The sequence below is a fragment of the Piliocolobus tephrosceles genome, chromosome 9, assembly GCF_002776525.5.
Source record: "Piliocolobus tephrosceles isolate RC106 chromosome 9, ASM277652v3, whole genome shotgun sequence".
Classification (NCBI taxonomy): Eukaryota; Metazoa; Chordata; class Mammalia; order Primates; family Cercopithecidae; genus Piliocolobus; species Piliocolobus tephrosceles.
In genome coordinates, this window is record NC_045442.1 from 3,527,071 (window position 1) to 3,539,845 (window position 12,775).

A 12,775-nucleotide genomic window follows, 5' to 3' on the forward strand; every position below is an offset into this window, starting at 1 on the left:
GTCGCCCTGTGTCCTCCCCTTTGCCCTGTCACTTTGGAGTCTCTCCTGACTCTGAGTCTTGACCCATGGGATTGTAACAAACTTGTTATCAAGAACCTTAACAAGTACTTGTGTGTTTCTGCCTTATCTCTGGCTTCTCTGTCATCACCATGAGCATCACTGCCACAGGAGCCCAAGGAGGGAAGTGAGACAGTCGGAGGAGAGGCGGGTGGTCCCAGATGAGGCCACTCTAGACCGGTTAACCCCCAGCCAACGCATGAGCTGTCCACAGACACCACAGCAAGCCCAGTCAGGCCAGGCCCAGAGCACAGACAACCACCCAGTGCACCTGCAGCCCAGGGAGAAATGAGTGGCTGCTGTTTTCAGCTTTCCAGTTTCGGGGTGGTTTGTTCTGCAGCAATGGAATTCTCAAACCGTCACTCTACGCTGCCAGCCAGGGAGTTCTCTTCATGACCTCTGGTCAGCTAATGGCCCCCGGAGATGTCCAGATCCAAATCCCTGAAACCTGTGCATGTTTCTTATATGGCAAAAGATACTTTGCAGAGGTGACAAATGCAGGATCTTGAGGTGGGGAGATTATCCCCAAGTATCCAGGTGGGCCCTAAATGCAATCATCCGTGTCTTTATAAGAGAGAGACAAAGGGACATTTGAGATAGAAGAGAAAAGCAATGTGATGATGCAACAGGATGCTCTGCTGCTGCACTGCAGGATCTGGAGGTGGAGGAAGGGCCCCCAAGCCAAGGAATGCAAGGAGTGCTTCCAAGTGGAGGATGGAAGAGGCTGGGAAACAGCTTCTCCCAGAGCCCCAAGAGGGAGTGACGCCCTGCCCACACCTTTTGCCTCAGAGGAGGTAATTTCAGACTTCTGACCTCCAGAACTATAAGAGAATAAATACATGTTGTTTCAAGCCATCAAGTGCTTGGTAATCTGTTCCAGCAGCTAAAGGAAGCTAACACACATACACCAGTTTTAGAGACACAGAAACGCGAACTCTGCTTTAATTCACATCCGATGGCATTTTATAAAACCAAACTTAAAATAGAAGCTTATAGCGCTTTCCTGTCTGCAAGGAACAAAGCCGACTCCACGCCAACCTGGGCCCAGACACTGCAGTGAGCACTGGGGGAGGAATAGTGTCCAGACGGAGCCTCAGGACTGAAAACAAAGTCAGGGCAGGGGCCACAGGGAAGGCCCCAAGCACCGAAAGCTGGCATGAGCCCGTGCCACTCACACATCCTCAACCAACTGTTTAGAAAACCCTGAGCTCTCTGAGAATGAGGAGATCTTTTAAAAACAACTGACTCCTTTCAGATAATAAGTACAAGCCATTTGGTGCAGCACAGCCAGGCAGAGCTTTCTCCAATGGCAGAAATATCCTCCCTCGGTGGTGTCCAGAATTGGCAGCCACTGCTGCCCGGGGCTTTTAAGAACAGGAAACGTGGCTGGTGCATTTGAGGAACCGGATCTTTAATTTTACTCCATTTTGATACATTTAAATATAGCAGCCACATGTGCCTCATGGCTGTCACAAGGGACCACGCAGATTGGGTCGGTAGAGGAACTTCAGGTTTGTAGCCCTGGGAGCATGTCTGGCCTAGAGGCCTCTCTGTCCGTGTGATCCCAGCAGGGGACGGAGGCTGAGTCAACACTGACCTGCAGCAGCTTTGCTCCTGACTGTGGCTGTGACAATCCTGGGGGCTCAGTTTCCCTATCTATCTCCGGGGAAGATCTTCTAGCTCCAGGGTGGTAAGGATTAGAGATAATCTCCCTAAAGCCCTAAGCGCAGCGCTGAAGATCAAATACGACAAACACTTCACATGGAAGCAATAATGAGTAGAACCAACCCTCCCCTCCCATGATTCAAAATTCACCGCCGGACTTTGCAAAACCTCCAAGTAACCTCACCAGCATCTGTCACTGCTGCGCAGGACCATAGCTACCCAGAGCCTCAAATTCCCTCCAGAAACATGGGGCAAGCCGGCTTGGCTGTGGACTTGTCTCTGATCTGTTTTGTGTTGCTGTTCTGGGGGAGGGGAGGGGAAGGCCATTCGTACAGCAGACGGGTCACGAGGGCAGAGAGGGCAGCTGCCACAGCACAGTGGCCACAGTGCTCAGGACCCGGCCGTGCCTAGTACTCCAGCGTGGCTGCACAAGCATGGCCTGGCCCAACCAGGCGCTCCCAGCGATGCCCACCTCCCCTCCTCCAGCCCCGTCTCCATCTGCAGCTTCGTGAGGAAAGCCCTCCCTCCTCTGGAGTTCCCGGCAGGATCCCCAGGTCAGGGCTCCCTCCTCTCACCTGCCTCCCTCCCAAACCAACCTGGCCAAGAGGCCTCCTCCACGCTGAGTTTCCCCAAGGCTCTGCCCTGGGAGTGGCATCACCGTGTCCTCCCCACCTGGGTGCCCAGGACACGTGGCCCTGCCCAGCACGGAGAGCACGTCCAGGCTGCTTCTCCCCTGAGGACAAACAGCCAGGGGGCACGTTTCCCTGTGCGGGAATGTTCTATGTCAGATGACATCTGTCCCAGCCCTTCCCACTACCCTCCCACAGCACCTCTAGCAGGAAGAGGACGATGATGCCTCACTGTTCTCTCCTCGTGCTCCAGAAAACTGAAGATTCATCACTGTTGGTTGGCGTCGCCCAAACGTGCAGGGCAAACCCAAGGCCAAAGTTACTACTATGCAACCCCAATCTTAAAACCAACAATAATAACAGCAGCACATAATTTAGTGGAGGAGGCCATGTGTCAGGCACTGTCCAAATGCTTTCCACCACGGGTTGTCTGTGTAACTTTCACACAGCATGTGGGGCACATGTTACCATGACCTGAGGCTCAGAGAGACAGTGGGACTGGCTTACTGTCTCAATGCTATTAAAGGCTGGAGTTGGGATCAAAGCCTAGATCTGTGAATCCAGCAGCCCAAGCCTTCCATCCTTCACAACCGTCTTTCTGTTGACCTTTAGGCTGGGACCACTGACCTAGACAAGGACGCCAACCAGGAAATGCCAACCACACAAGAGCCAGCACCTGCTGGCATGGCTGGGACACTTCAATGAGCACCTGGACTTTGGCCGGCCTCTGTGAGACTCAGTCCCTGAGGCCAGTGACTCACAAACTAGGTTCTGTTTCCTTGCATCTGGTCTTCAGTAATAACTCCCCCTTCCCTCCCCGTTTTTCAAAGGTTTCCAGTATCTTTGCATGTGAATCACATACACAAAACCTCAATATGACCAGCTATATGGTTTGGCTGTGTCCCCACCCAAATCTCATCTTGAATGATAGCTCCCATAATTTCCACGTGTTATGGAAGGGACCCAGTGGAAGGTAATTGAATCTTGGGGGTGGGTCTTTCTCATGCTGTTCTAGTGATAGTGAATAAGTCTCATGAGATCTGATGGTTTTGTGAAGGGCAGTTCCCCTGAACACACGCTCTTGCCTGCCTCCATGTAAGATGTGCCTTTGCTGCTCCTTTGCTTTCCACCGTGATTGTGGGGCCTCCCCAGCTATGTGGAACTGTGAGTCCATTAAATGTCTTTCCTTGCTAAATTACCAGTCTCAGGTATGTCTTTATTAGCAGCGTGAGAACTGACTAATACACCAGCACAGTGGAAATGAAATTTAAAAAGGTAAGAAGTCAAGCACCCTTCATAGGTGGAAACCAAGGCATATTTGTAGGGGGGAGTGACAGGGGGAAGACCAGGGAACGAGTGGACCTGGGTGAGGCCCCCAGGAGCTGATGGCTCCAGCCATGGAAGTGGATAAGCCAGAGACAAAGAAGAACCCCGAGGTGGAAGAGGAGAGGTCATGGGACAGCAGCAGCCCTGTTTTGGACTCTGTGGGTTTGAGGATCAGGGGACACCCGAATTGAGGACCTGTTGGGGAGCTGGAATTCTGCTCCAGGGCCCATGGGGGCTAAGGTTGAGCCCAAGAGAGAGAAACTGTGGGAAGACGGCAGTGAGAGGAGGAGGCGGAAGGAGGCAGAGGTGAGTCAAGGCACGGAAGGAGAAGCCAAGCGTGGGAGGCCAGGTCAGGTGCCAAGGGTGGGAACTGGAGGAGTCACAGTCTTAGGCAGGTGGAACATCTTTAAGTCTGACCTTGCTCCTCAGGGCCAAGACTCCTCCCTGGCATCCCCCAGAGGGTCACTAGGTCCTGCCCCATGTTCTTTCTGGCACTGGGAGCTGTCCTCTCACTCAGACTGAGACAGAAATCGCTTTCTGAGCACGGCTGTACTTCCTGCCTAGGGCTCCACTACGGGCCTCAGTCTCCCAAGGAAAAGCAGTGTGGGTACCTCAACAGCAAGTGTGTATCTTCACCATTCCACAGCCCCCCGCAACCCACCTGTGGCTGACGAGGCTATGGCCGGCTCTGATGGTCAGCGAACTGCCATCTAATGCTCATCCACCAGAGCATTGTCATTAACCCATCTAGCCTGACCCTCCACCCCTCCCCGAGGTGCTCCCATGATCATGACCGTGTACCTGCACTTAGCCACGCCCCTGCGTCCCTGCCTCTGACCTCCAGGCAACGCCAGGCATGCAGCAGGGTGAAATGACAGGCCCGTCAGGGGCACATTGAGACCCACAAATCGATGGATTACCCTGGCAAGGAAAGGAAGGGGCTGGGAATTGTAATAAAGGGTTTCCTCAAATGGTAACCATGGCAACCAACGGCACGAGGGAGATTTTTATGTCTTCTCCAAGTTTTATGAGGCACAGGCAACTCTTTTATGGACTCTGGCATTAATTAGGCTCATCACAGGATGGGCTACACCGAAGTGGGAAGGTCGTTCACCCGTAGGGCTTTGCTCAACTCACACACGTTACCCATAAAAGTTTAAGGAAATAATTAGAAGGGTTCCCGTTTGGGTTACTTTATTATTTAATAGTTGACGAGGCAAGGAATTCAGGTCAAAATATGAGCTTAAACAACAGAAAAGAAGAAAAAGAGGAGGTGGTAGTGTTGAATTTTAGGCAGAATGGAACATCCACTTGAAGCAAGACTATGGGAAAGGTCCTGTCTGATCAAGACAGACACTTAGACGTGCGTGCAAAAAATAGTTCAACTTGTTTCAAAATCTATAGCAGATGGTAACACAAAATCAGGCCAGAATGTGGTTTTTTCTGTTTAATCTTTCCAGATTCCATCCATTCAGAAATAAAGCAGATACTACTATTTCATTGTTGGAAATTCCTAAATTCTCAGTAGCACTTACTTCCACAGAATATTTTCAACATGCTTCAATTAAATAAACCCATCATTTAAACGTTAACTCATGTCCTGAGGGCCAAACATCCAGAGTTTTCTGCAAGAAAAGATGTTGGGGAGCTGGAATACTGCTCCAGGGCCCACCGGGGGCTGAGGTTGAGCCCAAGAGAGAGAAACTGTGGGAAGACGGCAGTGAGACGAGGAGGCGGAGGGAGGCAGAGGCGAGTCAAGGTGGGGAAGGAGCAGCCAAGGGTGGGAGGCCAGGCCAGGTGCCAAGGGTGGGAACTGGAGGGGTTGCCTGGACTGGAGTCCATGAGTGTTGTGCTGTGGATGGAGTCATGCCAACGGATACTACTTTCTTAGGTCATAGAATTAAAACGGTAGAATCCGCTGTATCCGCAGGCCTGCCCCCGTGGCTCACCATTCACTGATGCCCAAAGAATTCAAGTCTCAGGTGCTACCGAACTTCCAAGCAGACAGGCAGATCAAACACTCACTGCTTTCTCTGTCCCTAGCCGAAGCCCAGAAAATGACTGCAAAGGAAGACCCAGGGGATGGCCCCCTGAGGACAAAGGGAAGAAAGAAACTGCTGCAGGCCTGCGAGGACAGCGGCACTGAGACTGGAAGGCAGGCTGAGGCGGGAATGGACTTCATGGAACGGAGAAAGCTGAAGCTAAGGCTTTGGTGAAAAAAGGGGTGCAGGACCCAGAAACTCCCCAGTGGGGGAATGGGAAGTGCCTGCTGCTCTGAGGATGAGCACAGGCCATACCTGCAAACAGCACCTGTAGTGACAGGAGCACAGGGTTAGGGTTAGCGCAGTCCAGACCCCGCCGAGACCAGACGCAGACAACACCCCACCCCACCCTTGGCAGGAGAAAACAGAGATTGACTTGCTGGGGAGGCAGAACAGGGCAGGCTCTCGACTCCAGGACATGGGACCCAGCTGAACATGGGAGAGGAATAAATGTCGGGGGACTCAGTGAAAGCCGGCATTCCCTTAGCCCCGCCTGGGCTCACTGACCACTAACAGCCACCTAACATCCCAGGACATGGGAAGAATCACGTCCCTCAAAATTCACAGGGGGAAGCCCTAACCACCCATGGGATGGTGATTGGAGGTAGGCCCTTGAAGGTAATTAAGTTGACATAAGGTCCTAAGCGTGGGGCCCTAATCCATTAGGACTGGGGTCCTTAGAGGAGGAGGAGAAAATGGCAGGGATGCATGCACAGCAGAAAAGCCAGGCGAGAACACTGCGAGGAGGCGCCCTCTGTGAGCCAGGAACACAGGCCTCCGTTGGAAACCCACCCTGCTGCACTTTGATCTTGGACTTCCAGCCTCCAGAGCCAAGAGACATAAATTTCTACTGTTGAAGGTTGTTATGGCAGCTGAAGCCAACTAAGACACCCTCTAAGCAGGAGGGGGAGGAGGCCTCTCTAGGGACCCAGGAAGAAAGTTCAGACAGAGACCCTGGAGCCTCTCTGTGAAGTGAGCAGGCCCCACCGTCTCCACCTGGAGAACGGGCCACTCTGCACAAAGCTGCAACCCGCATCTAGGACTGTGCCACGAAGAGTCCCAGGCCAGAGACCAAGTCAAGGAGAAAGCACAAAGAAGGAAAGGAAACTCATAGCATGCAGGCATGTGCAGAGGTCAGAGTGGGAACACCGTAAGAACAGAGCAGAGCTGTGACCTACAGCCTGCCAAAGATAGTTCGCTGCATCCACAAAAGAACAGGAGTCTCTAAAACATCCAGACGATAGGGGAGAGGGCTTTAACGTTAAAAGTGTGATCGCAGAATTAAAGAAAAAGCACCAAAGGCTTGAAAGGTAAAATTAAGGACATATCCTGAAAACGCTAATAAAAGACAGAGATAGAAAATAGGAGGTTTAAAAACAAAAGAAATTAGATGACTTGTCTAGGGGGGTCCAACATTCAAATAAAAATTCCAGAAAGAGGGAACAAAGAAAAAGAAGAAATTATCAAATAATGGGAGCCAACGGAAAGTCAGTAGACGATACTCAAAACAGAATAAGAACGAACAATCAAAAGTAGAAGTATAAGCCCACTGTTAGATGTAGAGACTTAAATTTCAGGAGAAAGAGCCAAAAAGGATTAGGGTGGTTTCTTCTCACAATGAGAATCAAAGTGGGAGAGGAGGGTCAGGGAGCAGCTGCTGTTTTGGGTGATCAGCCTGGTGATGTCATTTGACTTTTAAACCACATATGTTTATTACTTTGATTTAAACAATTTTAAAAGTGGCCAGGCATCGTGGCTCATGCCTATAATTCCAGTGCTTTGGGAGGCCAAGGCAAGAGGAGGTCCCTTAAGCCCAGGAGGTCAAGGCTGCAGTGAGCTATGATCGCACCGCTGCACTCCAGCCTGGGCAACAGAGCAAGACCCTGTCTCTTTAAAAAATTATTCCAAAAATTAAATATTAAGATATATCAAAAGTTCCCTTTCCCTTCTCTAAGTTTCTTTCTGTTTTTATGCATGTGTACCTGTGCCTACAAAAACCCCATGTTACTGTTTTTACTTCACTTTTACACAACTGACATATTTTTAAATTCCAGCGGCATGACTGCATACTGGAATGTTCTGATTTTGCTCAGAAGCAAAAAATCCCAAACTCTCACCTTCTTCAGGAGCTTCATTGGGCAGTGTAAAATGGCTGCACAGCCTCACGAGGTTCCCTAAGGCATGGATTTGGAGTGACGCTGGGCACTAACCCCCACTGTCCTGCCTCAGGAAGGGAGCAGAGCATGATGCAGAAAGGCACCAGTGTCCCCAGAGAAGCGGCCAAGAGCCTCTCGGAACTTTGTGCAAGGCCATGGGTTGCAGAGCTGCAGGACTTACAGGCAAATTGAGCCTCCTTCTCCCACACTGACTTCATTCCATTTCTTCCATCTCCTCCCTGCTCTGACAACAAAGCTTTCACTCAGAGACAGTCTCTTGCCCACCTTGACTTCATAAAAATCTCTTTCATCTCCAATAGGCTTTGGGCATGTGGAATGTCATATTATTTGTACCACTGTAATTCAGTATTATGAAATGATGGTTGAAGAAAAGCCTAGTTGGTTATAAAAACAAACAAAGAAAATAATCTTGAGATGATACAACAAAAGTGAAATAGCAAAAAAGGATCCTCAACTCTGGGTTTTGAGGATTAAAATCTAATATTTGGCATCACTAAGGCACGCATCCACCCGTGCATCCTAAAAGCACAGGGAGGCCATTCACAAGCTGCTGCTGGGGGCAGGACCAGGTGGCCTGGCTGGCCAGTTACAGCCATGCCCAGATGCTGAAGGTCAGCAACTCTCATGCATTTATGCCAAGGAGGACAGAGGTGGACCCTGCATACCAGGCCCCATAGCAAGAAAACGGGTTCCTGTATGGAGTCAACGGCTACAATGGACACAAATGGGCCGTACTTGCAACTTATTAAAAACAGGAACAAAAGGTGAGGAAATCATTAACACAGGGCCAGTGCCAAGGCCCGATCTAACATTACGTTCACTGGCATAAAGTGCTGTAGCTCTAAGGACCAGGGAAATGAAGAATGATTGACTCCAATTCACAACTCCCAGGCCTCTCTGGCTTCTTCCATTGGTCACATATTTGCAATGTCTGCTGGAGTAACACTGAAACAGCATAGTCAGGCAATAGTGTTTTCATTCGAGACAACAAAATTCCTTAATTTCAAGGAGTTGCACATACAAAATATTTTTCCTAGTTTATCAGTCTCTAAGGTAAATATTTACTTTAGTATAGTGGCTTGATAGTGTCTCCCCAAAATTCATGGCATGTCCGCCTGGAATCTCAGAATGTGACCTTATTTGGAAACTTATTAGGGTCACTGCATATGCAATTAGTTAAGGTAAGGTCCTAATAGGGTAGGGTGGGCCCCAAATCCAATGACTGGGGTCCTCACAAGAAGAAGAAAGTGTGGAGTCCTAATTCAGGAAAAGGAGTTAGGCTGGTGGGACCAGGGAAAAGCAAGAAGAAAAGGCAGATAAGCTATGTCTGCCTTTCTTCATGGCCCAGGACACGTATCTCTCCTGGGCAAATAACTTACAATCTTCCTGTGCCCAGCTATCACCAGACCCCTGGCTGATAGAAAAATGCAAGTTACCACACTGCAACTTTGGCATTGTCAGTACTGACATAGCTGTCTCCAGCACGAGCACCATCCTATCAAATCTCCAGCAAGCCTTTGTCTCCTGGTAGTCAGCTCCTCTCTTGCTGACTTGCCCACTGCTTTCTTGCAATGTATTTTCTTACTTTCTCTAATAAATCTGCCTTTCTTTACCTACAACTGTCTTGGTAAATCACTGTTACTGCCTGCACAACACCAGCCCCAGAGAGTTGCTCCCCACAACGGACAGGACACACACCATGGAACAGAATACACAGGGATAGATGCCCTGTGACCATGAAGGCAGATGCTGGAACCATGTGGCCACAAGCCCAGGAACTCCAGGAGCCACAAGAACAGAAACTGGAAGAGGCGAGGAAGGATCTGCCCCCAGAGCCTTCAAAAGGAGGATGACCCTGTCGCCATCTTGACTTCGGAATTCTGGCTCCAGAACCATGAGAGATGAGATTATGTTGCCATAAGCCTAGTTTGCAATAACTTGCCATAACAGCCACAGCAATTGTGACTATTTAGCATGTATACGATAGAGAAGTGCTGGGCTTCAACAAAATCCCACTGGATCTTCATTCAGCAAGTAAACCAAGAATGGTTTTATATACATGAGAGTTCCAAAGCCAAATACTTTTAGGAACAGACAGCGAGTAGGCCCTACCCCTTGGCTTGGGACAGCTGGGGCCGGAAGGCAGGGAGGCTGCCCTCCTCTGGGGATGGGGCCTGACCAGCAAGTCCAGGGCCTCCTGCACTGGAGAGAGGGCAGGACTCACAGCTGTCATTCAAGAATTCCCCACGCTGGTGAGAGCACTTACAAGAAAAATATTTTTACCAAATATTTTATTCTTCAGGAAGAGATCCACTTAATAATGGGGAAAATACAGGTTTGAGCTTTTGTCAAAATTGTTTCCTTTGGGCTTCATTATAAATTTCTCTGCCTCATTTGAAGCTCAGAGAACTTGCTATAAAATGACCCTATTTCCCCTCTAAAGTCTATGTGGCCACATCAAAGTTAAAATTACTTTTCCAAAGATCTTATTGCTTTTTCAGTTTTTCTGTGCTATATTAATAATGTATGGGGTGTACATGACTTTCCTTCCAGTTCTGTTTCCTTGCTGGAATAATTTGTAAACAACATGGAGGCCTTTAGGGCAGGCGGTCAAAGACAGACACAGAACTCGGAGCTTACATGAGATCTATGCACGTTCTTTACACAGTTCCCACAGGGTGATTGATGGCTCAGCAGCCACATTTACACACACATGCAAGCCTGTGCACACATGCAGATCTGCACACACACATACACAGATGGGAGCAGCGTCCACACCGTTTTCCATAGAGCCCTCGCTTCCAGCAAAGGGGCCCTGCTCCGGAGCTGGGCAATCATTACAGCAGGGTGAATGCAGAGGCTGGGGGTAGAATCTGGCTCTGCCACTTCCAAGGTATGACCCCAAAAGGACACCCAGACCCCCCTGGGCCTCAGTTGCTTGTCTGTGAATCGGGAAGTCACCCAGTCCGAGGCCGTGATGCCCCCACCCTCAGCGAGGGTCCCACACCTTCCCCAACACACATCAATCAAGTGTCTCCTTTCTCTGGAAAATAGCCTTAGACCATTGTCCTTCAAGGGCAAAAGAAGTGGAGCAACACTTATTGAATATTAATTATGTGCTAGTCAGTGGCCGCGGGAACTACCTGTTATTTCATTTGAAACTCAATATAAGACACACAAAACTCTAGTAGTTTAAAGTAATTTAAATTCTAAAGAGAAACCATTTCTAACACCCATTTTTCAAAGCATCAACAAAACCATCAAATAAGCCCTCCATAGAAGGCTGTGGTGACCAGCTGTCCTGATGGCCAAGAACAGGAAAGGGCCCCTTGGTGTGTTGTTTGTGGCGCTGTGAACGGGCGCCCATATGCAGGGATGTTCTCTTTGGAGAGCACTTTGGCAAGATCCACCAGTACTGTAAGTGCACCTGGCCTCGGACCCAATGATTTCAGTCCTCCGACTGAATATCATGAAACAATCGCCTGCAGGCACCAAGATGTGGGCACCATTAGGCTGATTGTGTGGTGGTTTGAAATAGCAATTTATAGAAACTGCCACTAGGGGACTTGTTAAACAAATCATGGTGCTTCCATTTACCGTGAATCTGGGCAGCCTGTTAGTAGAAGGGTGTAGATCTCCAAGTGCAAACATAGAACAATTTCCAAGACACGTCGGGCGGATAATGCAAGCGGCAGAAGAGGAATGTGTGTGCATGTTTTCGTTAGTTTACACACGTGTGCAAGCGTGTGTGCCTTTGTATGCTGCCATGTATCTGGAATGACACCCAGGACCACAGACTGTACTTGCCTCTCAGGAGATGCTATAAGTCTGCAACGGGAGGGAGGCTTTATACTCTTCGTAAATTGCAAATGTTTGAATTGTTTACCAATCTGGTGGAAAAAAAAAATAACTAAACCATTCATTTGTTTAACAAACATTACTGAGCACATCTAAGTGTGCAAAGTCATGAACTAGATGAGCCAAAGCGGGGCCCACAGCGCTCTGTCTAGGGGAGCACAGGATCTTGTCCACGGAAATGACCTGCAAAGTTGCTAGTTTAGGACCGCTGACTCCGTTCACTTCTTCGGGTGATTTCCGTGCTGGGATAGAGACAGTGGTGGGGACGACTCACTGTCTCCCAGGGAAGGTGAAAGCGCAGGGCTCCCCACCACGTGCATGGGCTTAAAGCAGCATGTGCTAAGGAGAACCAGGACTGGGGCATCCCCGCCCGTGAGTGTGACAGTTGTGTCGTCTTTCAGAACCAAAAGCCCGTGTTTCATCTGTGACATTATTCAAGCTTCCAAAGTTTGAAGGATGGTATTGCTTTGTGCACCAACACAGCTGCCTTGCCCTGTGGGCCCCATGGAGCTCAGGCACAGTCCAGCTGTAGGATTTAGAGTCAATTCAGAAAACAAATGCAGGTGAGATCCAGATAATTCCATTCTTCCCTCATTAACTAGGAAAAAGTGCATTGTGACTTTCTCTGAAATAACATATAGAGGAAAAATGTTCACCTGCCATTCATGGGGTCCTATAACTCATAATTATCTAAAGGTGTGCAGTTTGAATAGCGTACTCCAAAATTCTTGTCTACCTGGAACCTCAGAATGTGACCTTATTTCAATTACGTTATTTCAAATCTGCAGTTCCTGTTGCGTCCATCCTTAAAAAGCTGGACTGTTCTGCTCTAAAAGGTAAATTCATCTTGATCTGGTCTGCTCTCTGCCTGGGGTTTGCAACATCAACGTTCCCCTCCCACACAAACCCCCAGGAACACCCCAGGCCTCTCCCTTCCCTGAACCCCCTCACCCAATCAGTGACCCTGCCTTCTGCTGAATGGCACACTCAGGGACCAATCAGTGACCCTGCCTTCTGCTGA